The sequence below is a fragment of the Pleurodeles waltl genome, chromosome 8 (genome assembly GCF_031143425.1).
Source record: "Pleurodeles waltl isolate 20211129_DDA chromosome 8, aPleWal1.hap1.20221129, whole genome shotgun sequence".
In the NCBI taxonomy this organism is placed as follows: Eukaryota; Metazoa; Chordata; class Amphibia; order Caudata; family Salamandridae; genus Pleurodeles; species Pleurodeles waltl.
This window is the reverse complement of record NC_090447.1, coordinates 1224442230-1224466707: the sequence shown is the minus strand read 5'-3', so window position 1 is coordinate 1224466707 and position 24478 is coordinate 1224442230. Positions and strand designations below refer to the sequence as shown.

At 45.4% G+C, this 24478-nt stretch overlaps 1 long non-coding RNA gene across 1 annotated transcript in view; it reads right to left on the bottom strand.

The window, feature by feature from the left end:
* Positions 1-1272: 1272 nt before the first annotated feature.
* Positions 1273-24478, bottom strand: part of LOC138249204 (uncharacterized) — an 84297-nt gene continuing 61091 nt past the window's right edge. Inside the window, exons 3-4 of the long non-coding RNA XR_011194780.1 lie at positions 2575-2644; positions 1273-1639 (exon numbers count right to left, since the gene is read on the bottom strand). This is a non-coding gene — a long non-coding RNA (uncharacterized lncRNA). The remainder of the gene's footprint in view (positions 1640-2574; positions 2645-24478) is intronic.

Sequence of the window (24478 nt, the reverse complement as noted above, 5' to 3'; positions counted from 1 at the left end):
CTCACAAACAGGCCAAAAGTGGGGGTAACAAGGCTAGAAAGAGGCTACCTTCTCACAGTAGTGTGCTGACTAAAATGACTCCTCTAATGAACTGGTTGTGATCGGGGGCTCTAACTTGAGGCAGAAATGTGATGTCACATGATGGATACACTCAGCTAAATGTTATGACTGTTGTGAGATTGATCAGCCAGGTACATGCAGCTACTTGTGTGGGATTGGTTCTAAAATTGTTCTCACTTCTCAGTTAATCTTGTTCTGCATCTTGGTCCACTCATCATGAAGCTTACCTTCTCCTTGACTCTAAAATATCAACATTTACTGTTTTACAATTCACAGGCCTTTTTTTCTTCTGCACGGAAAAGGCAAAAGCTCCAAAACATTCCCGCTTACCTTGCAGGGCTGATTCAGCAGGCACCCAAGAGGACATTCCAAGAAGAATGCAGATCACTGCCCTATACCGTACCATTTTTCTTTTAACAATCATAATGTTTTTAGAACTGTGTGGGTTCACTTAACTTCTCCATAATTTGTATTTTTCAAAACTAGATGACAGACTATTTAGATGTATATTATAATAACATTCTCTCATTTCCTTCCACAGATTTGCTGACGATGTGCTGCTCATCGATCTGATAAATACTGTAATCGTATAGTGTTTGTGTTTATCACATCTTTCCTCTAACTTTCTGTGTCCATCCATTCATCAAATTCTTAACCCTTTTCACCCAGACTGTGTGATATATGGAGGTGCAACTTATGAATTTGCACCATAAATGGATCACACACTTGGTGGGGCAGATGTGAAAGCGACACCAACTCGCTGCAGGATCTTCATACCTGAGCGATAGCTCACGCCAGCCCACCTTACTCACCCAAGATATAACATCACTCATGATTAATTAACATCATATTTCAGGCCTTGTAATGCTTAAATGCTTAAGTCCACTCCTGGCTCGAGGATTTCATACATTTCTTTAATAAATAAAATGCTAACTCCTGTTGCTCAGAAGTTACTACTGCTATTTATTGTAATATCATTACTTTGTGTCATGGTGGTGGTCAATCTTTGATAAGTTATAATAATAAATAACCAACTAACTCTGTGTTTTCTTTCAATCTAGTTGCCACCCACAGCATGCCCGCTCCTCTCATCAAAAGCATAAATGTAATCTCAATGTCCCAAGTATCAATGTTCAAAATTAAGTCTAAAGTTCTTTCCCCAACTGCCCATCGCAATTCCCACCCTCCCCACCCACAACAAAAATCCCTCCCACCAATAAAAGTATATTACAAAAAGGTTTTCAAAGAGCATTTAGGAGAGCATGAAGGAGTGCCACTTCTAAAGCCAAGTTCTGCTGGCCTACATGAATCTGCTCCTGCTCACCTAGGGCATCGCAGAGGAGGCAGTCTGTTGTTGATGAGAAGGGGAGGGTTGGTAGCAGTGGTATATCCTGACTGCTGGTGATATGGCTGGGATGGAGGCAGGGTCAGCTGGCAAGAGGGACTAGAGGCATGCCTCCTTCTCTCCTCCTCCAAAGCCACTGGCCGGCAATATTCTTCCTGGATGGCTTCCATCATGTGGTGCCTCATCTGGGTGCTACCTCCTGCTGTTATGGTGGAGCTCAAGCAGCAGGAGTAGCTATATCAAGAAAGAAAAAAATGAAAAACACAAATTATAACGCTCATTCCAAACAGCTGTTAATAGTGGCACAGTGGCAGAAAATTGTTTGTCCCGTAAGGTCATTGGAAGTTTTCATGTAATTAGTCACAGGGTCAAGTTTTCCCCAAATATGCATTACATCACGTACCAGTAGCACTGGCTGCAAGGAATTATGCCAGAATAACAACTATAATAAAAGTGACTTTCTTTGTTTAAAATATTTTGATGTAAAGCTAAACAGGCACTTTGAGTTTAAAATGTACTGCTAATTAATGAGTAAGGTGCATGTGCAGCACAATTAATAGTATTATCCTTGATGTGCAACATTATGCAGTCTGCAGCACAGATGTTTTTGGGGCAGCTGTAATCAATAGCTTATTAACTTACTTTAATTCTAATGGCCCTGGTGTTTTTTGACTGCCTTTTCAATTCCCTGAGTCCAAAAGAGTCCAAACTAAGAAGAGATGAATAATAATAATAATAATATGTCACACAAGTCACATACAATGGATATCGTGTCTGCTGTAAGTAAACAGTGGAAAAACAGTGCACTGCAGTACAGGGAAGGGAACAGGATATATTTTTTTTGCCACGTTTGTCGCAGAGGACCTGATTTAGATCTTGGCACTAATGGTCCCACCTTGATTTACCATATGATTTCCTGTTCGTTGACTTGACAGTCTACCCACCCGATTTAGATGTTGGCAATCCCATAGACAATAGACCGCCAATGAACCACCATCACCACCATAAATTACCACCCACATTGACTGTGCTATAGAGAAAGCAGCTGGTGGTAGGACTTCAGCCCCTTTTGTCTCCGAGCCAAACATGATGTGCTTTCCCACCAACGTAACTGTGATAGCCAAGCACCTGAGTTGAGGGATTGGGAGGGATATAAGCATAAAAATTACCTGTTTTCCAATTTTCCCACTTCCTGCCGCCATGAATCAGATCATACAAGTCTTGCTGTTACTGATGTTCCTGGAACAAGATGAAAATCAACATGTCGTCGCCAGAACAGAAGATAAGTCAGTGTTTTACCTGTCATCCTCGGAATTGTTGGTGTACATTAGCACTGGACTCAAGCATGTTTAACAAATATTTGCAGGCAATACTACAATGATGTGCAATGCATATGTCTGTAATGTTCTACTTAAAAAGTGTCTAAAAACACACCTCAAGATATTAGTCACACTCATCAATTTGGTTCTAACTGCTTTCATGGCAATGTATATCTATATAAAAAGTAACAGAAATCCCAAAAAAGAAATGCGTCTGTGCAGGTGTGTGTAATACTTTTCCCTAAACAACCATATCCTATACATGGACAGTATACCCAATGGGAAGTACTCAAATCCCTGATAATGTAGCAATTGCACTACAAAATGCTACAAACTGCAAAGATGTCAGAAATGTATGAAGGTCACGTGTCCTTGGTTTGTGCAATTAATGACAAACATTAGATTGCATTTAACTGTAAAGTGCCAGGTTGTCTGTGTAATGCATATACGCATATTGACACATCATGTTAAAATAAACACACATGTATTCTCCAGTCACAATAACAGAAACACAAATAAGTTTGGTTAAAATGTGTCCAGTAACATGATGAATGCTTGCACCGGAATTTACATTTCCATAACAAATGTTCAACACTAACATATGCATTTCAATAAAGACCTAAAATATCCAACCTGTGCTTGTCAATGTCACAAATGACAGTAAGTGCACGACAAATACATTAGCAGAAATAACATAATCGGCAAACAATTAGCAACAATCCAGAAATAAGGCCATTACAAAGTTGTTCTCAAATCAAATTTTTATAAGTATGAGGTAACTCTCTCATAACTTTTGAAAGATTTACTCAAAACAATAAAACAGCAAAGGCACTAGGCTAGAAAGTTAAAAGTCTGGGTTGCATGCTCATAACTTGCCTCCTTTTCCACTGCCAAAATAAACCTCCCCTGCCGGGGGCATCTATGAGACAGAGAGTAGGCACCACAATTATCTTATTTGTGGGGGATGGGTCCTTGGGCTTTTTGGAGGGGTGGGTTTGGGTTTAGGAGGGGTGGGTTTGGCTTTGAAAGGGGTGGGTCTGGATGTGGAAGGGGTGTCAACACCTTTGGGATGGGTGGTATGGGATGGGAAAGGGGTCAGGTCCAGGGCAATCATAATATCATCCTTTAGAAAATGGATAGGGTGTTCAGGAAGGAGCAGGGGTTGGGAGGTAGAGGGAGTTGCAGAGTCAAATGTGGTCTGGGTATCTGAGGGTCTGCTGTATGTGAGGTATGTTTTGGTTTTTTTTTTTTACTGGGTGTCTGTTGTGTGGTTGAGAGTTGGCATTTGTGCACAGTATGTGTGCATGTGTGGATGTGTCTGCTGTGGACGTGCTGTGTGGGGTTGTGGTGCCTGTGGATGTTCTGGTGCATGTGTGTTGTGCTGGGTATTGTGTCTATTGGTGTGCTAGTATTGAGTGTGGCTGTCTGTGTTTTGGTGGTGTGGTATCTGTGGGTGTGCTGATGGTAAGTGTGGATGTATGTGTTGGGGCAGGAGCTGTGTCTGTGGGTATGCTTGTGGTTGTGGTAGTGATGGGGTGTGTGGTGTCTGCACGTGTGTGTGTGTGTTTCTTGCTGTGTTTGTGTTTATGTGAGGATGTGTTGCTTTTGTGTGTTAGTTTACAGGGCTGTAAAGGTGTTTGTGTGCTCTGGATATGGCAAGGAAGAGGGTTTTGGGTCGAGGAAAAGGTGGGAGTTGGGACAAGTGGTTGGGTGGGAGGCTGCTGGTCAATGAGGAGGCCGGACCCAGGAATGACCGCTGAATGCCAACCATGGCACTGTGACTTTGGCAAGACAAAAGAATGATGGAAGGAGTGCAAAACCCTTTCAAATACTCACCCTCAGTCACATATCTGGGTTAAATCCATTGTTCTTTTGTTCACCATGCCACCCCAGTTTGGACCAGCCATATGCAAATCAGTCTTGATCCTGTTCCCCATGGGAACAGGCCAGCCCGAACTGCCAGGACAGGTCCTCCCTGGACTAGAGTCAAGCATTCTGGGACCGGTTTTGGGGTAACACCCTTCATCAGCCAGGCTAGCTCAAATCCAGTGGCTTAGTGAGCAAGGGACCCACACCTGGGCATACCTGGCCACTTAGGGCAACTTTAGCAACACAAAACGTATGATGGATGGAGTGCTAAAACTTTTCAAAAACTCACTCCCAGTCACGGATGCATGACACTGTGACTGCCATCCACGTAAGCCAGCATGTACATCATCTGACCCCTAAGTCCCTGGATGGCAGTCTGGACTTCAGAGATAGTCTGCAAAAGATCAATAGCCTCTTCATTGGGCGCAGCTTGGGAGACAGGGGCAGGGGGAGAGATGCATGCAGCAAAGGTGATGCCACACTTTTTAGAAGAGCGGCTATGACCAACTGGGGGAGAGCAAGAGTGAGAGGGGAAATGGAAAGATGGGTGGTGGATGAAAGTGCAGGTGAAATACTCCCACTAGGGTCTGCCACCACTAGGGATTGGTCATATATGGAGGCCTACAAAGATGATGTTGAGTCACTCAAGGCTTCTGTGCCAGTTCGCTCACCCTCCATGACACTGGGTCCCTCGGTGTCAGTGGTGTCAGCACCAGGATCACCCTGCCCAGCCTCTTCCCTGCCAACATGGCTTCTGTCACCTTTGTCTTGCCCAGATGATGCTGGGGATTTGAACATGAACTTTGCTCACTAAACATTTGCCAAGTCTACATATTAAACCAGCTTCAAGGCACTTAAACGTGGCTTCTTATTCACCAGTATCTCATGTCTGTAGGGAAGAAGTTCACAAACCATTTGCTCACATAGTGTAGAAATTCACAATGCTAGCTCCCATATCATGTATGTATTTGTTCTCTAATCCACTTGTATTTCTCTGCATGACAAATGATGTTGACAGCATTAGTAAATACATAGGCATGGATACATTCTTAAACCACTTCAGTACAAAGCACAAGCATTTCGACATATCCAAAAGAGGCATGTTTTTAGGCATGATATTGACTTATCAAGATGGCTACATCACCTATGTGAAGAAACCTTCCATCTGTAATTGTCCTTTTAAGTATCACTCTTCTCAACATAATTGCTTTCTCATCTGGGCATAACTAAGGACACCTACATGTAATTAGAGGTACATGTAACTCTGTTACCAATGTGGACACATTCCTGTCTGTTTCAATTAATACAGCGTGGCATGAAAATTCATGTTGGTTGACACAGACTGGCTTACATGCACATTTGTGAAGTACTAAGGGTTCATGCCAATCTACTACTGTCTGCATGAAATTAATTGAATTTTGCTATTGAAACGTATTTTAGATAAGTAATGATGCAATTGTACTCATGTTAATATTACTTTTGGTGCACCTGCTCATGATCATATTTTCATTTACCAACCTACCAATATAAAGTTTGAAACATGAACCGTCTCATAAGTGCTTACTTTGCTGTGTCAGCAGGAATAGGACCTACATTGCATACTCAATTTTGTGATGTAGCATCACTCCTGACCCAATCTTCAACTGAGGCATATTTAATATAAATGTCCCTCATAACCCAGAGAAAATGCAAGTGCCCCTTTTTGTGCATGAAGCCATGTGTCTGCTCAAAACTGTACTTGCCTTGTGATGAGGAATCTAGTGACAACTTTTAGCACAAAACAATACACCAAACAGAGTATCAGACACCATCTGAAAAATGTACACCCCCAGAAATCCTCTCCTGCATTGGATGTGTGTCAACAGTCATATTGATACCAAACAACAATGCTGTAAATAAAAAAGATTAAACAACATGATTAGCTACATATATTATAACTCATTCCGTTGCTGCTTCCGTTCGGCCCTCAACTGCCCATCAAGCTCTGGGTAGGCCACATCAAGGATGAGGGCCATTAGGAGGGCCAGGATGTGGTGCATGTGCTTGCATCATTTTGAGGCCTAGCCGAGCTGGACTTCTGCTGACTTCCTGGTCCATCATCGGAGGTCCTCCAACCTCTTCCTGCAATGCAGGCTGCGCCTCTTAACGACCTCCAGAGTCCACACCTTCTTCACAATGGCCTTCTATAAATCCCGCTTCTGATGGGCGTCAACCTCTATGGATGAGAGCATATTACTACAAAAGATGTTTTGAGTGTATTTGTTTGTCTGTAGTGCAGTCATGCAATTGTTTGCCATCTCTCACGTGCATTCCCAGAACAGATTATTAACAAACATTTCAATGTTCCTAAGAAACACTAATTTGCAGCGATCTGTGTAGTAGCCTCAACACATTCTTTCTCCTCATCTTACCAGTCCAAGACACAAATATCATCTAAGCCAAAGATATTAAACTTTTTATGTAGAGAGCCCTACTCCAGATTAGTCCAACTCAATATGAGCTACTAAAGGCCAAATAACCTGTACATTATATGCACATAACCACACAAACATCTACATTTTCTTCATGCCTAACTGTCTAAGAGTCTGCTACTCTGGTTTGCACCACATACAGTAACTAAGGGCAGTGTGGGAGGGCTGCCATGTGTCTATGAGGTTATGGTCTTGGGTGATGTATGAACAAGTGTGTGTTGTAATGAGACATACTTGTATAAGCCGGGGTCATTTAGACTGGTAGCACATTAAATACCTTTCCCCATATATGGTACCATGACATGTTTAACCCCTTCGCTGCCAGGCCTTTTCCCCCTCCTGTGGCAAGCCCTTTTTTGGCTATTTGGTGTAGTTCATGCTTAGGTCCCCATAACGTTTTGTCCACATAAGCTACCCAAGCCAAATTTGCTTCCTTTTTTGAAACATCTTGTAGATTCTAAAGGTACCCAGAGTTTGTGGGTTAACCTACAGGAGACTAAACAATTAGCCAAAATACAGTTAAAACGTTTTTTAGGGGAACAATGGGAAAAAGTGCTGCATCTGTTTTTTTCCCTTCAAATGGCATCAATAAAGGACTTGTGGCGCTTAAATCACCATCTTCCAAGCTCTCAGGAACAGGCAAGCTTGAATTTGAAAACCACCTTTATCAACACAGTTTAGGCATTTTACTGGGACATACCCGATTTGTACTATTTTTTGTGTGCTTTCAGCGTCCCTACAGTTAGTGACAGAAAAGTGTGTGAAGCAAATGGTGGACCCAGGACAGCTAAACATTTCTAAAAAGTAGACACATTTCTGAAGTCAGAAAGAGGTCATTTGTGTAGATCCTGCAAGGTTTTCCTATAGAAAGTAACAGTTGAAAAAAAATGAAATTGAGTTGTAAAAACAGCCATTTCTGTCTACATCTTCTTCTGTAACTTTTTCCAACTATGATAGATTTTTAAAAGTAATATACAGTTATGTCTGCGGAACTGTTATGATTATGGGGATATATAGGGCTTGTAGGTTCATCAAGAACCTGAGGTACCCAGAGCCAATAAATGAGCTGCACCGTACAATGGGTTTTCACTGTGTACCAGGTATGCAGCAATTCATTTGGCAATATATAAAGAGTGAACAATAGATATCAAGGAAACCTATGTATTTAGGAAATGGGCACAAGATTAGGAGTTTAGAGGCAGTGGTTATTTGCACATCTCTGAATTCAGGAGTACCCATACTAGCATGTAAGTCGCAGGGTATTTCTCAAAATGACTTCTTTCTTACACACTGTCTTACATTTGAAAGACACAAATGTAGTGAAAGACAATGGACAATAACACTTGTTCTTCTATTCTGTATTCCCCATGTCTCCCTATTAAAATAGTACCTCACTTGTGTCTGCAGGAACTGCTTACAACAGGTAATGCCCCAAAATACAACATGGACACATCAAATTTTTACTGAAAACTGATGTGTTTTTTGCAAAGTTCCTAGCTGTGGATTTTGGGCTCTAACTCAGCCAGCACTTAGGAAAGAATAGCAAACCTGTACATTTTTGAAAAGTAGATGCCTAGGGAAATCCAGGATGGGGTGACTTGTAGGGCTCTCACTGAGTTCTGTCACTCAGAATCCTTTGCAAACCTTAAAATTTGGTCAAAAAACAGTTTTTCCTCATATTTCGGTGATGGAAATTTCTGGAATCTAAGGAGAGCTATAAACCTCTTTCCACCCAATAATGTTTTCCTCATATTTTGGTGATGGAAACCTCTGGAATCTGGGGGAGATTAATTTCCTTCCACCTAGCATTCCCCCAAGTCTCCCAAATAAAATGGTACCTCACTTGTTTCAGTAGGTCTAGTGCCCATAATAGTAAACGCCACAAAGCGCAACAAGGACATATCACCGTTTTACACTGAAAACTGACATGTTTTTTGCAAAGTGCTTAGTTGTGGATTTTGGGCTCCAGCTCAGCCGGCACTCAGGGAAACCTACCAAACCTCTACCTTTTTTAAAACTAGACATCTAGGAAAATCCAGTGTGTGGTGACTTGTGAGGCTCTCACCAGGTTCTGTCACCCAGAATCCTTTGCAAACCTCAAAATGTGGTTAAAAAATAAATTTTCTCATGTTTTGTTGATGGAAACTACTGGAATCTGAGGGGAGCCAAAAACGTCCTTCTACCCAGCATTTTGCTAAGCCTTCTGATTAAAATTATACCTCACTTGTGTGGGTAGGCCTAGTGCCCACAACAAGAAATGCACAAGAACACAATTTGGACACATCAAATTTTTACACCAAAACATGTTTTTTGCAAAGTGCCTGGCTGTGGATTTTGGGCTCTAGCTAAGCCGACACTTGGGGAAACCCAGCAAACCTGTACATTAAAACTAGATACCTAGTGGAATTTAGGATGAGGTGACTTGTAGGGGTTTTCACAAGGTTCTGTTACCTAGAGTCCTTTGCACACCTCAAAATCTGGCTAAAAAACACTTTGTCCTCATATTTTGGTGGTGAAAAATTCTGGAATCTGAGAGGAGCCACAACATTCCTTCTACCCAACATTCCCTCACGTCTTCTGATTAAAATGGTACCTCACTAGTGAGGGTAGGCCTAGTACCCCCGAAAAAAATGCCCCAAAACACAAGGTTGACACATCACATTTTTACACTGAAAACTGACATGTTTTTTGCAAAGTGCCCACCTGTGGATTTTGGGCTCTAGCTCAGCCGGCACTTAGGCAAACCTAGTAAACATGTATATTTTTTAAAGCTAGACACCTATAGAAATCCAGGATGAGTTGACTTGTGGGGCTCTCATCTGGTTCTTTCACACAGAATCCTTAGCAAACCTCAACATTTGACTAAAAAAAAATTTTCCTCACATTTTGGTGATGAAACTTCTGGAATCTGAGGAGAGCCACAAAGGTCCTTCCACCCAGCATTCCCTAAAGTCTTCCTATTAAAATGGTACCTCACTTGTGTTGGTTGGACTAGTGCCCATGACAGGAAATGCCTCAAAAACAGAACATGGGCACATCACATATTTACACTAAAAATGGACACGTAGAAACCTGGCAAACTTGTACTTTTTTAAAAACTAGACACCTAGGGGAATCGAGGATGGAGTGACTTGTGGGTCTTACACCAGGTTCTGTCACCCAGAATCCTTTGTAAACCTCAAAATATGGCTAAAAAACACTTTTGTCCTCACATTTTGGTGTGAATTGTTTCGGTTTGGAGCCCCAAACTTCCTTCTACCCAGCATTTCCCCAAGTCTCCCTATTAAAATGGTACCTCACTTGTGTAGGTGAGCCAAATGCCCAGGGCAGGGAATGGCCCAAAACATAATATGGACAAATCAAAATTATCTATTACGAAAGTACCTGTTTTTGCACCTGCTTGTTTTGTCTAGGGAAACCTACTAAACCCAGACATTTCTGAAAACTAGACACCTAGGGGAGTCCATGGAGATGCGGCTTATGTGGATGCACCAATGTTTTCTAACCCAGAATATCGTGCAAACGTCAAATTTAGAAGAAAACAAAACACATTTTCCTCAGATTTCTGTGTAGGATCACAGTGTAGGCACAACGGTCCTACCGCCCAGCATTCCCCTCAGTCTCCAAAGCAAAATGATGCCTCACTTGTGTGGGTCCCCATAGCAGAGCCAGCCTTAAAATGCACAAAACAATTGTGATATCCCCTCAATCTCCACATGTGTTTTGCCCTTCCCTGTTGCAGGAACTTGGGCCACCCACACAAGTGAGGTATCATTTTTATTGGGAGACCGAGGGGAATGCTAGGAAATCTGTGCTGACATGCTGATCCCACACAGAAATGTGAGGAAAATATGATTTGTTTGGTAAATTTGAGGTTTTAAGGGTATTATGGGTGAGAAAATGTTGGGGTGTCTACTCAAGCCACACCTCCCACCTCCCCCAGGTGTCTAGTTTTAAAAATTGTCTGGGTTTGGTCAGTTTCCCTAGATGACTGCAGACCCCAGGACCAGAAACACAGATGCCCATCCAAAACCAGGTTGTTTTATGATAAATAATTTTGATGTGTCCAGATTGCGTTTTCGGTCCCTTCTCTATTGTGGGGACTTGGTCCACCCACACAAGTGAGGTAGCATTTTTATCTGGAGACTGGGGGGAACACGGAATGGTAGGAAGTTTCTGGTTTATTTCTGTTTCCGGAAGAATATGGCAGAGAAAAGCAAGAAAAATATCACCCTGTTCTCCCCTGGGTTTCTAGCTTTCAAACATATCCAGAGTTGGTCGAGTTTCCCTAGACAAGAAGCGAGTATGCAACCAAATATCTTACTTCTGTGATGTCCTAAACACTCAAATTGTTAAGAAAACACCTTTAGGCTTTGTTAAAAAGACCCATCACCCACCAACCTAGTTGGTGGCATGCTTCATCATTGGGTTCCCACCTGAGACACCTAGCGTGTAAGGGGAGTGCTTTGATGCCTGATTGAAGCAGAGAGGTTTTTTTTCATTAAGGCAGACATACTGGTTGGATTTGGCATGAGGGTGAGTGATGGTCCAGTAGATCAAATGTCAGTAACAAGAGACTTCACAAAAATTAAATACACTGTTAACAACTGAATGGCCGAAAAACTAAACCATTGACTATCAGCTTGTGAACTCTAAAGCTACAAAAAGGCACCAACCGCTGTACAGGTCATTCACACTCCTTTCATACATGACACATACAAGATCATTCACACCACTAGTTGAGGGCCCAGCACATTACAAAGTTCAGGACAAGAGACAATATAGAGGCAATTTACACCCTGGCAGAGAAATACAGAAAAGACAATTATTTCTGTACAGCCATATATTCATTGAGTATACACACATACTGGTTGGATTTGGCACAAGGGTGAGTGATGGTTCAATAGATCTAATTTTATTAACAAGGGATTTCACAAAAGTGAAATGCTCTGTTATAAGTGAAAGTTTTAAAAAACGCAACCAATGACTCACAGCTTGTGAGCTGTAAAGCTGCGTCAAGGCACCAACCGTTTTCCAGTCCATTCACACATCATTCATGCCACCAGCTGAGGGCCCAGCACATTACATCACTCAAACAACAGATAGCGCCATTCAAGGGCCCATCACTTTCATACCCCCACATGCCTGAAATAGCAATCACACTGGCTGATGGAGTGTGTGGATTGGGGTTTGGCTAGCAGTGTGTGTAGTGACCAGCAGCAAGTCACTACTCACACACTGCAAGCCAAGTGCAAGCTCACACATACTGCCACCAAGCACCACTCCATGCAAACTGCCACCCAAGCGCCACTCCATGTTTACCGCCAGCCAAGCAATACTCTACGCACACCGCCATCCAAGCGCCACTGCACTGGCACATACACATTTTTTTAACAAAAGAGAAAACACTTATTATGAGTAAATGCAAAACTACAAGCACAAAAGCTCTAACTAAATACATGACACTAATGCCAGCCGTGAAAATGAACATAAAAATATAATACAATATGGAACAGGCAGTTCACTTTTATGAGCATGACAGTTTTCAAAAATTATTTTGTGTGTGGTACATTCGGAAACAAGTGGGCACACACAGCCCAGGTTTGGAAGGGTAGTACATAAGACTCTCCTTCAGTGCACCTCTTTGCATACAGACTCTACATCTCCTACTCAGAAAGTCATTTTTGGGTGTGGGGGGAATGTGATCAGGAAAGTGGCAATCTTTCAATCTAGCCACATCACTCCAACTCCAAGAAAAGTTGCCTGTTCTACTACAACAAGTCTGTCTATTACAAACTCCTGAAATTGAACCAATGTCATCTTAGACCATGGAGAACATTCGTTAAATGCATCAAAAGTATTAAAGGTTGCTAAGTGCAAAAGATGGATCGCAAACTTCTTATACCACATATAAGCCTAACGAACAGCAGTGTAAGGTTCCAAACTCTGATCTACTCCATCAACACCACCCTTGTGCCTATTATAGTCTAAAATGCACACAGGTTTGCACACTTCAGCAGTTTGAACTCAAACAGTCACAGGTGAAATACATGGATGTTAGAAAGCATAAAGACAACTCTCCTGTCTGAAAATTTCACAGTTAGAAGTTCATCACTATGCAAAGCACTGCATTATCCTCTCTCAAGTTTTTTACAAACAAGCTCTCTGGGGTGACCTTTATGGGTAGAGCCGATTGTACAACAAGCAGCACCGTCCTCTTTGACCAATTCACTGAACAATTGCACACCAGTGTGGACCTTTGTTAAAAAGCCCTCCACCAAGTTCCCACACAATCTTCTCACTAACTCCAAAAGCTGGCAGGCAACCAAGGGTGCCAATTCTTGAATCCCTACGAGTGTACACCGTGAAAATATAGATATATCCAGTCTTACTCTCAGACAGCATATACATGGTAATTTCATAACAAGCCCTCTTGCTAGGAATGTACTTCCTAAAAAATGACTTGTCTGCAGCTATTTCTTTTCCTGAAACATAGATCTCTGAAAACCGATCTGCAAAGTGATCAAGGACAGGTAGCATCTTAAAAAGACTGTCACAATGAGGGTGATCTCTAGGTAATGTCGTAGTTTGGAATCCTTCTCTAGGCAAAACTGCTGGTTGAAGGATGACAGTACTTATGTTTGTAGGTGACTATGCCTGTCCTACAACAAGTTGCAACTGTCGTCCCAACCTTTCCAGCTCACCAGCAGCACCTCACCAAAAACCCAAATAGTAAAAGGTGATTTGTGGCAGCCTTTATGCATGGACTCGAGACATCTCAGGGAGTGTCGTAGTTAAACGGAGATTACCCCTTTCTCACAGATATATCATGTCTCAACCAAACAAGGCAATAATAGAAGATACAGTGAAGTTTCAATAGTTTTTATTTAATACAACGGCATTCTGCGATAAGTTACATGGGCTGCAATGATTAGGATAATGAACAGTGCAAGAGACAGAATTGTAAAGACAAGAGTCATTATTAAAAAGACCCCCACCATCTTGCAATCATATGAAAAAGACATAAAGGGGGTCATTCCGACCCCGGCGGGCGGCGGGTGCCGCCCGCCGGGCGGAAACTGCCCAAAGACCGCACCGCAGTCAAATGACCACGGGGGTCATTACAACTTTCCCGCTGGGCCGGCGGGCGATCTCCAAAAGATCGCCCGCCGGCCCAGCAGGAAAGCCCCTGCAAAGTGGAAGCCGGCTCCGAATGGAGCCGGCGGATTTGCAGTGGTGCGACGGGTGCAGTGGCACCCGTCGCGATTTTCACTGTCTGCTACGCAGACAGTGAAAATCTTTGTGGGGCCCTGTTAGGGGGCCCCTGCACTGCCCATGCCAGTGGCATGGGCAGTGCAGGGGGCCCCCAGGGGCCCCACGACACCCGTTCCCGCCAGCCTCTTCCTGGCGGTGTAAACCGCCAAGAACAGGCTGGCGGGAAGGGGGTCGGAATCCCCATGGCGGCGCTGCATGCAGTGCCGCCATGGAGGATTCCCTGGGCCAGGGGAAAACCGGCGGGAAACCGCTGGTTCCCCTTTTCTGACCGCAGCTTTACTGCCGCGGTCAGAATAGCCCAGGAAGCACCGCCAGCCTGTTGGCGGTGCTTCCGTTGGCCTCCACCCTGGCGGTTTGAAACCGCCAGGGTCGGAATGAGGCCCAAAGTTTGTAATATGTCCTAATACCCTATCATGATAGGCCTAACCTCCTACCTAAAGGAGAGCTGGGTATGTTAAACCTAATCTGCCAATGCCATGTCTATGAGAGGATCCCCCAACCCTCGTTACCTTGGAATGAGGTCTCTACCTCAGACTCCGTAGGGACACGAAGACTGGGTCTGCATCAAGACAACGTGCAGCATCGATATCATTGATGGTGGTGATGCCCTCTGGTCGGAATCCCTCTGATTATCTGTCTAAAGTGTGATGTTTTTATACAGCTCCACTTGGACCCCTGACGTAGGTGTGTTCCCAAACAATAGATAACAGGCATGCTTGGGGCAGCAATTAATATAAACAATTCCCTCGAAAGCATGAAGAGGGAAAATCCCTAACTGTGAACACCTACAGTTTGTTTGTCTTTGTCACTTGATCTTGACACCTTAACGTGGTGGCACTGATAATGTAACTCATAACAAATTGCCTAACCATAAACAAGGCAGCCATCTTAGAAGAATTAAATAATTAAATGGGCTAAGACAGAGCAAGCTAAGTAGGTTAAATGTCACTAGGTGATGGGGGCACGACTCTGCAAGCCAAAGGCTAAGCAAACTCCTGTAATCCCATTAAAACGAACTAGTATTCACTATACCCTCCCCATTGCCGTAACAAGTATGACGCCATAACTGAATGCTACCGAAGGTGAATGAATCCAAACGCTAAAATTGCTCTGGACCAAAAAGCTAAAAGCATAAAAACTAGCTTAAAAGTCAGCTTTAAAAACATGTTAAAAAGTAGTAGTTAAAAAATATTAGTTAAAAACACATACAAAGAGACTTATGCCCTCATTACAACCCTGGCGGTAAATCCCGCTGACCGCCGTCGTGACGGCCGGCAAAATACTGTGTCCATGGCGAAAATCCGCGAAATCCGCCACAATACAGACACCCACACAAGTCCGCCACACCAAAGGTCAGTGATAAACTGTTGGTACCAAAACCCACACCGTTACGGCAACAGAAGTATGCCCACACTATCACGACGCACGAATGAACGCGGCAGTCTTTCAACCGCGGTAAACCATTGGCGGTACACACCGCAAGTCTCAAAATACACACACATTTACAAAACAACACCACATTGGACAATTCAAACAACACACACCTGACACACATACACACACCACACCCACACACTCACACCACTATAAATCACACACCCACAATACCCACAGCCCCTTACAACCAAAATAAGAGACCAAGCACAGAGAGACAAGCAGAGAGCACACACCCAATCAGAGGCACAGAACACCATCACTCATACACCATCCACGCACATCACAGTATATATCACAACACATCACCAAACACATTACCTCACACATATCACCCACTGCACATCTATGGCACCTCAAAGACACCCCAGGTTTTCTGAGGAGGAGCTAAGGGTCATGGTGGAAGAAATCATCCGGGTAGAGCCACAACTATTCGGATCACAGGTGCAGTAGACGTCCATTGCAAGTAAGATTGAGCTATGGCAGAGAATTGTCGACAGGGTCAACGCAGTGGGACAGCATTCAAGAACACAGGATGACATCAGGAAGAGGTGGAACGACCTACAGGGGAAGGTGCGTTCTGTGGTATCCAGACACCAGGTAGCTGTACAGAGGACTGGCCGTGAACCCCCACCTCCTCCCCCACAACTAGCAACATGGGAGGAGCAAGTCTTGGCAATAATGCATCCTGAGGGCCTCGCAGGAGTAGCAGGAGGAATGGACTCTGGTAAGGCAAATCTTTACTATTTTATCCCCCACCCTACCTGCATGCATCACATACTCCCACCCTCACCCTCACCCCATCACTTTGCCATCTCCCACACACCCCACCATCATGCCCCACCACTCCCACAACCAAGCACTGCATGCAACAACAATGCATGGACATCCATCACAGACATGCATGGACATCCATCACCAAAGCATGTCCAATAGAGAGACTCACCCAGGCCACACAATCACTACTCACACAAGGGCAAACGCGATCGTGCAAGCACGGTAATAGAGGAAAACACACCTATTGCACAAGATGCCACACACAGAACAAATAACAATGCATTTACACCCCAGCAGGACCCCTACCCAACGTCACCGGACAGGAGGTGCCAGCTATATCCAGTCCCCCCACAGAAGAGGCCTACAGTGATGACGGAAGCTCTGCACGCCTGGATCAAGATGACCAGCCTGGCCCATCAGGGACCCCTGGACAGTCGGTTACCCTGCCACAGTCCCAAACCAACACAGAACCTCCCCCCTTAGGAAACACCAGCACAGCACCCACCCAGCAGGCCCATGCCACTTTCCCCAGGACACGTCAATCAGCAGTGTGTCCACAACTACAGGGACCCCAGGCAACCCCACTAACACAGGACCATCAGGGACCTGAGGTCAGTGGCAGTGGGCACACGGTTCAGAGGACAGAGGCACAGGACAACAGGGAAACTAGGAGGACTGCTGTGCGACAGGGGGAAGACAGGCCCAGGGAACCGACCCTCTACAAGGCACTATCAAACATCATGGGAGCATATCACCATTCCCAGGAGACCATGGGCACGATACTGGCCAAGCTGCAGCAGCTGCAGGAGGGGCAGTACCTGAGGATCAGGGAGGACTTGAAGGACATGAACACCACCCTGGTCTCCATTGCAGGGGTGCTGGCTGACATAGCCACCACCATGAGGAAGGCAGTGGCACAACAAAGGGCCCCTGACACTAGCCAAACCAATGAACAGCCTTCCACCTCTGCCGGCGCTAGTGGACAGGAGGCCCCGCCAGAGGACCAACAGGACACCAGCACCCCACCCCCCTGCAGAAGGAGAACCACCCCGCAAACGGTCCCTGCGATCTAGGCACAAGGCAGAGAACACTGCCAAGAACCCCTCCAGAAATGTAACCCTCCTGATTGTCACCCTTCTGTCCCACTATGTCACCCTGTCCACATTGAACTGCCATTATTCCCCTTCCTATGCCCCATTGGACAATGCACCTGTGATACCAAGAGACTGGACTCTACCATGGATATTCCTCCACCATCACCCCAGCCCATTGCACATCCCCCTCCAATCATTAGCACCTAAATAAACACCTTTAAATCACAGAACAATCTGGAGTCAGTCTGTACTTTCACCAAAGTATTATTACAACCTTGTAGTCAAATATCAATGTATATGTTTCTTTGCACATACCAAAGAATGACAGTTGTTGGGCAGCAGTAAACATAGCAGAAGGCAGAATGTGATACCCAGATCTGTGAAAAGGAGAGCCAAAGGGAACTGTCGGGGTCCATACAAAGAGGTAAAAAGGCAGACTTATACAAAGTCACATATGAGATGAGCTGTGCCAGTCTCCTACCTGTGTCTCACTGGAAGTACTGCATGATGATGTTGTTTCTGTTGTCATTCTCTTCTTCCTCTGCCTTCTCTTTCTCACTGTCCACAGGCTCCACCGCTGCCACAAGACCTGCATCAGGCCCATCCTCCTGGAGAAAAGGCACCTGGTGTCGCAATGCCAGGTTGTGCAACATGCAGCATGCCACGATTATCTGGCACACCTTCTTCGGTGAGTAGTATAGGGAGCCACCTGTTAGATGGAGGCACCACAATCTGGCCTTCAGGAGGCCGAAAGTCCGCTCTATAATCCTCCTAGTTCGCCCACGTGCCTCATTGTAGCGTTACGCTGCCCTTGTCCTGGCCTTCCTCACTGGGGTTAGTAGCCATGACAGGTTGGGCTAATCAGAGTCACCTGCAAATGTTGAGAGATATCTGTTAGACATTCACCAACCCTTAGGGACTACCCCATACCCAGACACCTATTCATATCGTGTGGGGACCTTGGGCTTACCTATTAGCCACACACAGTGCCTCCGGAGTTGGACCATCATATATGGGCTGCTGCTATTCCTCAAAATGTAAGCATCATACACAGAGCCAGGATACTTGGCATTCACATGAGAGATGTACTGGTCTGCCAAACACACCATCTGCACATTCATTGAATGGTAGCTTTTTCGGTTTCTGTACACTTGTTCAGTTCTGCTGGGGGGGACAAATGCCACATGTGTACCATCAATGGCACCAATTATGTTGGGGATATGTCCCAGGGCATAGAAGACAGCTTTCACTGTTGGCAAATCCTCCACCTGGTGAAACACGATGTAGCTGCACATGTGTTTCAGCAGGGCAGACAACACTCTGCTCAAAACATTGGAAAACATTGGCTGAGACATCCCAGATGCCATGGCCACTGTTGTTTGAAAGGAACCACTGGCCAGGAAAAGGAGCACTGACAGGACCTGCACTAGAGGGGTGATACCAGTGGGATGGCGGATAGCTGACATCAGGTCTGGCTCCAATTGGGCACACAGTTCTTGGATTGTGGCACGATCAAGTCTATAGGTGATAATGATGTGATTGTCTTCCATTGTCAACAGGTCCACCAGGGGTCGGGACACCAGAGGATGACGCCATCTCATCATCTGCCCCAGCGGGTGGGACTAATGGAGGAGAATGGTGAGCAGAGGGTCATATCCCATATAGGTTGCACAAGGGTTTTTGCACTGATGTGATAAAATTGGTGCGTGTGGCGTTGTCTCTCCGTATTTGTGCCCAAATGTGCTGTGACGCAGTTAGGTGCCCTGCCATGTGCCACCCTGAAATGGCGGCTGCCTGACCTGTAAGGAGGGACCAGGGGAAATGAGGTAACTGCACTAGCGTTTTGCTGCTTCGCGGTAGGCGGTCGAATACGGCCGCACAATTCAGCTTTGGTTATCATTGGGCCATATGGGTTCCAGGAGCCAATGACGATGTACGCCGGCGGTGATGGTACGCACCGCCGCGGACGTAACCGACATTTTCTATCTGTTGGCTCACTTGATACCTGACCTTCAACAGGAGAGGACCTACACTGCAAGTGCTGCTGTGACCTCAGTCTGGAAGTGGCAATGGCTCATGTGTCTGGGGAAAGGGCCCCTGCCTTCACTGTGGAGGGGTTGGAGAAACTAGTGGATGGGGTCCTCCTCCAGTACATGCTACTCTACGGTCCTCCAGACAAACAGGTGAGTACACTGTGAGCATGATGTGTGGGACATGAATGTATGGAGTGGTGTGGATGTAAGAGACATGTTGGGGGGTGAGGCCTGCATGTGAGGATGGTGAGTGTATGCGTGTCAGGGCATGGGTGGGAAATGGTGGCCAATGGGTATGATGAACCGGATGGGGGAGTCATTTCCTTTCCTCCTGTACCTTTCCTCTAGGTCAGCGCCCACCCGAAGAAGGGTACTTGGCATGCCATCGCCAAGGAAGTGCAGACCCTGGGGGTCCATCATAGACAGAGCACCCACTGCCGCAAGCGATGGGAGGACCTGCGCTGCTGGACCAAGAAGATGGCGGAGGCCCATCTGGGGCTGGCCTCCCAACGTGGAAGGGGTTCACGTCGCACCATGACCCCCCTGATATTCTGGATCCTGGCGGTGGCATATCCGGAGTTGGATGGGCGCTTGAGGACATAACAGCAGCCACAAGGGTGTGAGTACAGTCTCATTCAGCTGACTCTGCGTGCTTTACGAGGTGTCTGGGTGGGGGATGTGGGCTGTAGGTTCCCCTAGTCCAGGGCGAACTTGCCAGGGTAGGTCCCTTGTCCCTAATGGAGGAACAGAGCTTTGATGAGAGAGAAACATAATGAAGGGGTGGAATGGTCAATGAAGGGCATATGTTCTTGGTTAGAAAATGCAAAGAAATCCCATTCCTTTCCTGCCATGCTGCACTGTCATGGAAACTGCTGGTATACTGTAAAAATGGTAAGATAAAAAAAGGGGGGCTATGACTCTGGCCACTCTCTTCTTTTGAATGTGTGAGCAAGAAAGCCATCTCGACAAACATGTGGGGGGTAAAAGCTTACTAGGGCCTGCAATCTTCTTAACACTACCAAAAATCTGTTCTCTGTCTCTTACAGTACCACAAGACATATAACAGAGGGGAGAGGGAATGTTTACTAAAAGAGCAGAAGAACGCTAAAGACAGGAGAAAGTCAGCTACAGAAACAGGAAACATACAAAAAAGGAAACTGCAGGGATAACAGTAACAAACAAGATAGAGAAGTTGTAAAAAGTAAACAGTATAAAACAGAACAAAGTCACATTATTTTACTAGCGGGAAGAGGTGCAAGTTGGAGGAAAATGTAGTATTATGTGGTGTAGGAGTGATTCCTCACCTTGTAATGATCTTACAATATCCCAGAGATGGTCCTTGGAGTCACACTAGTAAATCCTTAGCTCAGTCCTGGTAGTGTTGCAAAGAGCCGTCATGCTTTACTTAGAGGAACATGTGTTAAGCAATTCACAGCACATACATGGATGATAACTGACACGACTCAAAAGAAATCCAACAAAAATCATAAAAATGGAGCTCATTTTTATGTAAATGTAGACACCAAAATGAACAGAATTGGATAAGTATAAGCGGAATTATAGATTTTACAAACAAAATGAAATCATAGAGGAACTGGTATTTAAATGTTGCATTGAAGTCTATGAAAGACATGTCACTGGTTGCAAAAATGCACTTAGAAAGTGAGTTGTATAGAACCTTTTGGGGTTAAGGTTGTACAGTCCCTAGGAACATATCACAACAGTCAGTGCATTTTTGCCTGGCCTGTGGCATCCGGGTACAGAGTTATCCTGGCTGTCCGTAGTGCTGAATGGGACTTATGCTGAAGTCATTGGCAGGAAGGCACTGGTGACAAACAATCACTTGGAGGTCGTGCTGTGGGGAACCCTTGCAGGGTTAGGGTTGTGCGAGTCCTGGGACTAGGCCACAGCAGTCAGTTCACTTCTACCTGGCCCATGAGGTACAGGTGCAGAGTTGTCCTAGGTGTCTGTGGTGCTGAACAAGACACACAGTGGTTCTCGTTTTACAGCTTACATTATGTCGCTGACAAAGGGATGCAAAGTCCTGAAGGGGGACCGAGTTGTAGAGGTCTGATGAAGGTTGCACACTGTGCCCTGTGCTTGCAGCATCAAGTGTAGGGGTTAGTTACTGGACTGGCAAGCAACAAGCCATGACAGTTGTAAGGGTGCAGAAATCGTTTGGGAATTTCTTGGAGTCTGAGGGAGTGGTGTAGGAGCTTGAAACTTGGAGGCAGACTAGACTACAACTCCCAGAAGACACTGCACCACCTGGTGTTTGATGATGCGATGGTGTGCCAAATGGCCTGTTAAGGTTCTGGATCTAAGGCTGCTTTTTCCTGAAGTTTGCAAGGGACTAGTGGCAATAGTCCACGGGAGAGTGAAGGTGCTTCTGGATTCCATTGGGGTCCCTCTGGTTGGAAGTGATAAGTTTCAGTCAACAATGAGGTTCCTTCATGCGGTTCCCAGTCTGTTGCCTCAGTGACAGAGTATTTCTCTTTTACTTGGTACAGTGGGCATAGTCCGGTTGCCGGTGACTCAGGGCTCCTCTTGATCCTTCTTAGAAGTTGTAGATCAGATCTGAGGTTCTGGTGTCAGAGGTGTTCCTTAAATCCTTGATTTAGGAGTGTGGAGACTAGTGGCCAATAGGCACCCTAGCTCCTACAGCTAATCCTCTCCTGAAGTGACCATGCCCAGTGGGACAAATCACCTTTAGCAACTCAGAACCCTCTATTCTGCCATTACCAAGATGGCACAAATCAAAATTTAGTGCACAGACTGGGCTGCTCACCCTAGAGGTATGGTCAGCCTGCTGGGGGGGTGCACATTCCTGCACACCTAATTTCCCACCTGTCTGTGAAATGTGCCTGGGTGCCTGGGGGCATTGGGAGGGCTGTTTCTTCCACTGGGGGACAGCACAGATGGTTATCAGAAGAGGTGAAGCCTTTGAAGCTCACCACCCTGATAGTTGTATTTACTAGCTGGGCTGGGAGAGGGAGGTGTGACCTCCTTCCTGTCTCAGCCTTTGTTCCTGACCTCTGAAAGTGCCCAGGCTGCCTGACAGGAGGTCAGAAACCTGCCTTGATAGCAGTAGACACGTGGATAAAGTGTTGGCTGCTCAGCCAGAGCACAAAGAAAGGTGGCAAACAGGTGGCCATCCCTCTATACCATATCCATGTTGTGGGAGAGAAAGAATATTGTTTGACACCAAACTCAACATATCTAGGCTCTAACATAATGATGCTAGCAGCCCTGGTCCGCTGGGGCATAAGTGCCATTTTATCCTATGTACCTTAATAGAAGGGATGCTATAGAGACATAGACCCTCACCCCCGCCCGCCAAACCTGTACCACCATCCGACCGCCTGTGCGGCCAGAACACCACCAGCCCTATTAGGAGTTCACTGCAAGGGCTGCGGGCGGAAACAGAGTTGGTTGGTGGAAAGGGACTTGTAATCCCCAGGGCAGCGCTGCAAGCAGCACTGCCCTGGTGGATTACAACCATCAAGAACGGCAGGCACGGCGGTCCGACCGTGGCACTTTCCCCACAGTTGAAATGTGGTGGGACTGCCACTTTGGCGGCGGTCCCACGGCGACATTGACCCTGGCAGTTTGGTGACCGCAACGGTCATAATGAGGCCTATAGACGCTTATGCTCATCTGCCTGCACCTTAAATATAATGCACCCTTCTTCCTCGCTTGTAGAGGACTTTCTTAGGGGTGTCTAACATATATAAGGTAGTGCATGGTACTGTGGTGAGGGCACAGTCGAATGCGATCAGTTTGCACTGCTCTGGGAGTCTGCAATCGCAGGCCTGCCACCAGCAATTTTGGAGAGTCACCTAGGGTGACACAAGCTTATGTTGCAGCCCTGGGGACCCCTTTATGACCTTGGCCCTGGGTACCCTGGGCACCACCTACTAGGGCCTTGTAAGGGAGTAAAGGCTTGCTAATCAGGAATTCACCAAATCAACATAACAATTAAGGGAAGGAGCACAGGCACTGGGGCCTGGTTAGCAGGCTTCCAGTGCACTAACAGAGTCATGAACCAGTTTTTCTCTGGTAGTGCCACAATAATCTGGAACCCTCTGCCTCCCTCACTCCATCTAACCACCTGCCTAGCAACCTTCAGAAAGGACCTCAAGCCCTTCCTTTTTGACAGACATCCTGGTTAATTCATCCTCGAACAGAGTTATTTACTTTCTCCACTGTGCCCTGATCTACCTTTCTTTAACTGTTGATGTCGTCTGCCCCATTGTTGTATCTGTCACTTGTAGTAACTCCTGTATAAATACACTGCGGCAAACGTCTGAATTTAACTACTAATAATGTAACCCGCTATAACCTGTATTCTGTGTATTGGAAAGGGCTCTGATGCCTTCGGCCATCTCCGCACCATACAAAATTGCCAAAATAAATAAAATATTTAAAAATAAAAACAGTATTGGGGGCAGAAAGTGGTAGGAAAGAATAATAAACAGGACTTACTGGGGCCACCAGAACCATCAGCTGTGGCACTGGTGGTGGTGGTGCCACCTATTGCAGTGCTGGTGGTAGCAGCCCCTTCGCCTTGCTCTGATGTCGTCTTGCCCTTGGGTGATGATGTAAGAAATAAAGAAGATGAAAATAAAAAATTAGACTTATAGTTGCTCTCTAAAAAATATTTTGACAGGCACACACATAGCATTGTATTTTCTAAATCAGCTAGCTTATTGCCCTGTTCCTAATTTGCTAAACTACATTTCTTTTACTCGCTTGTTAAAAATGCATCACAACTTTGCTTCTCTGCCCAATTAAGTGGGCC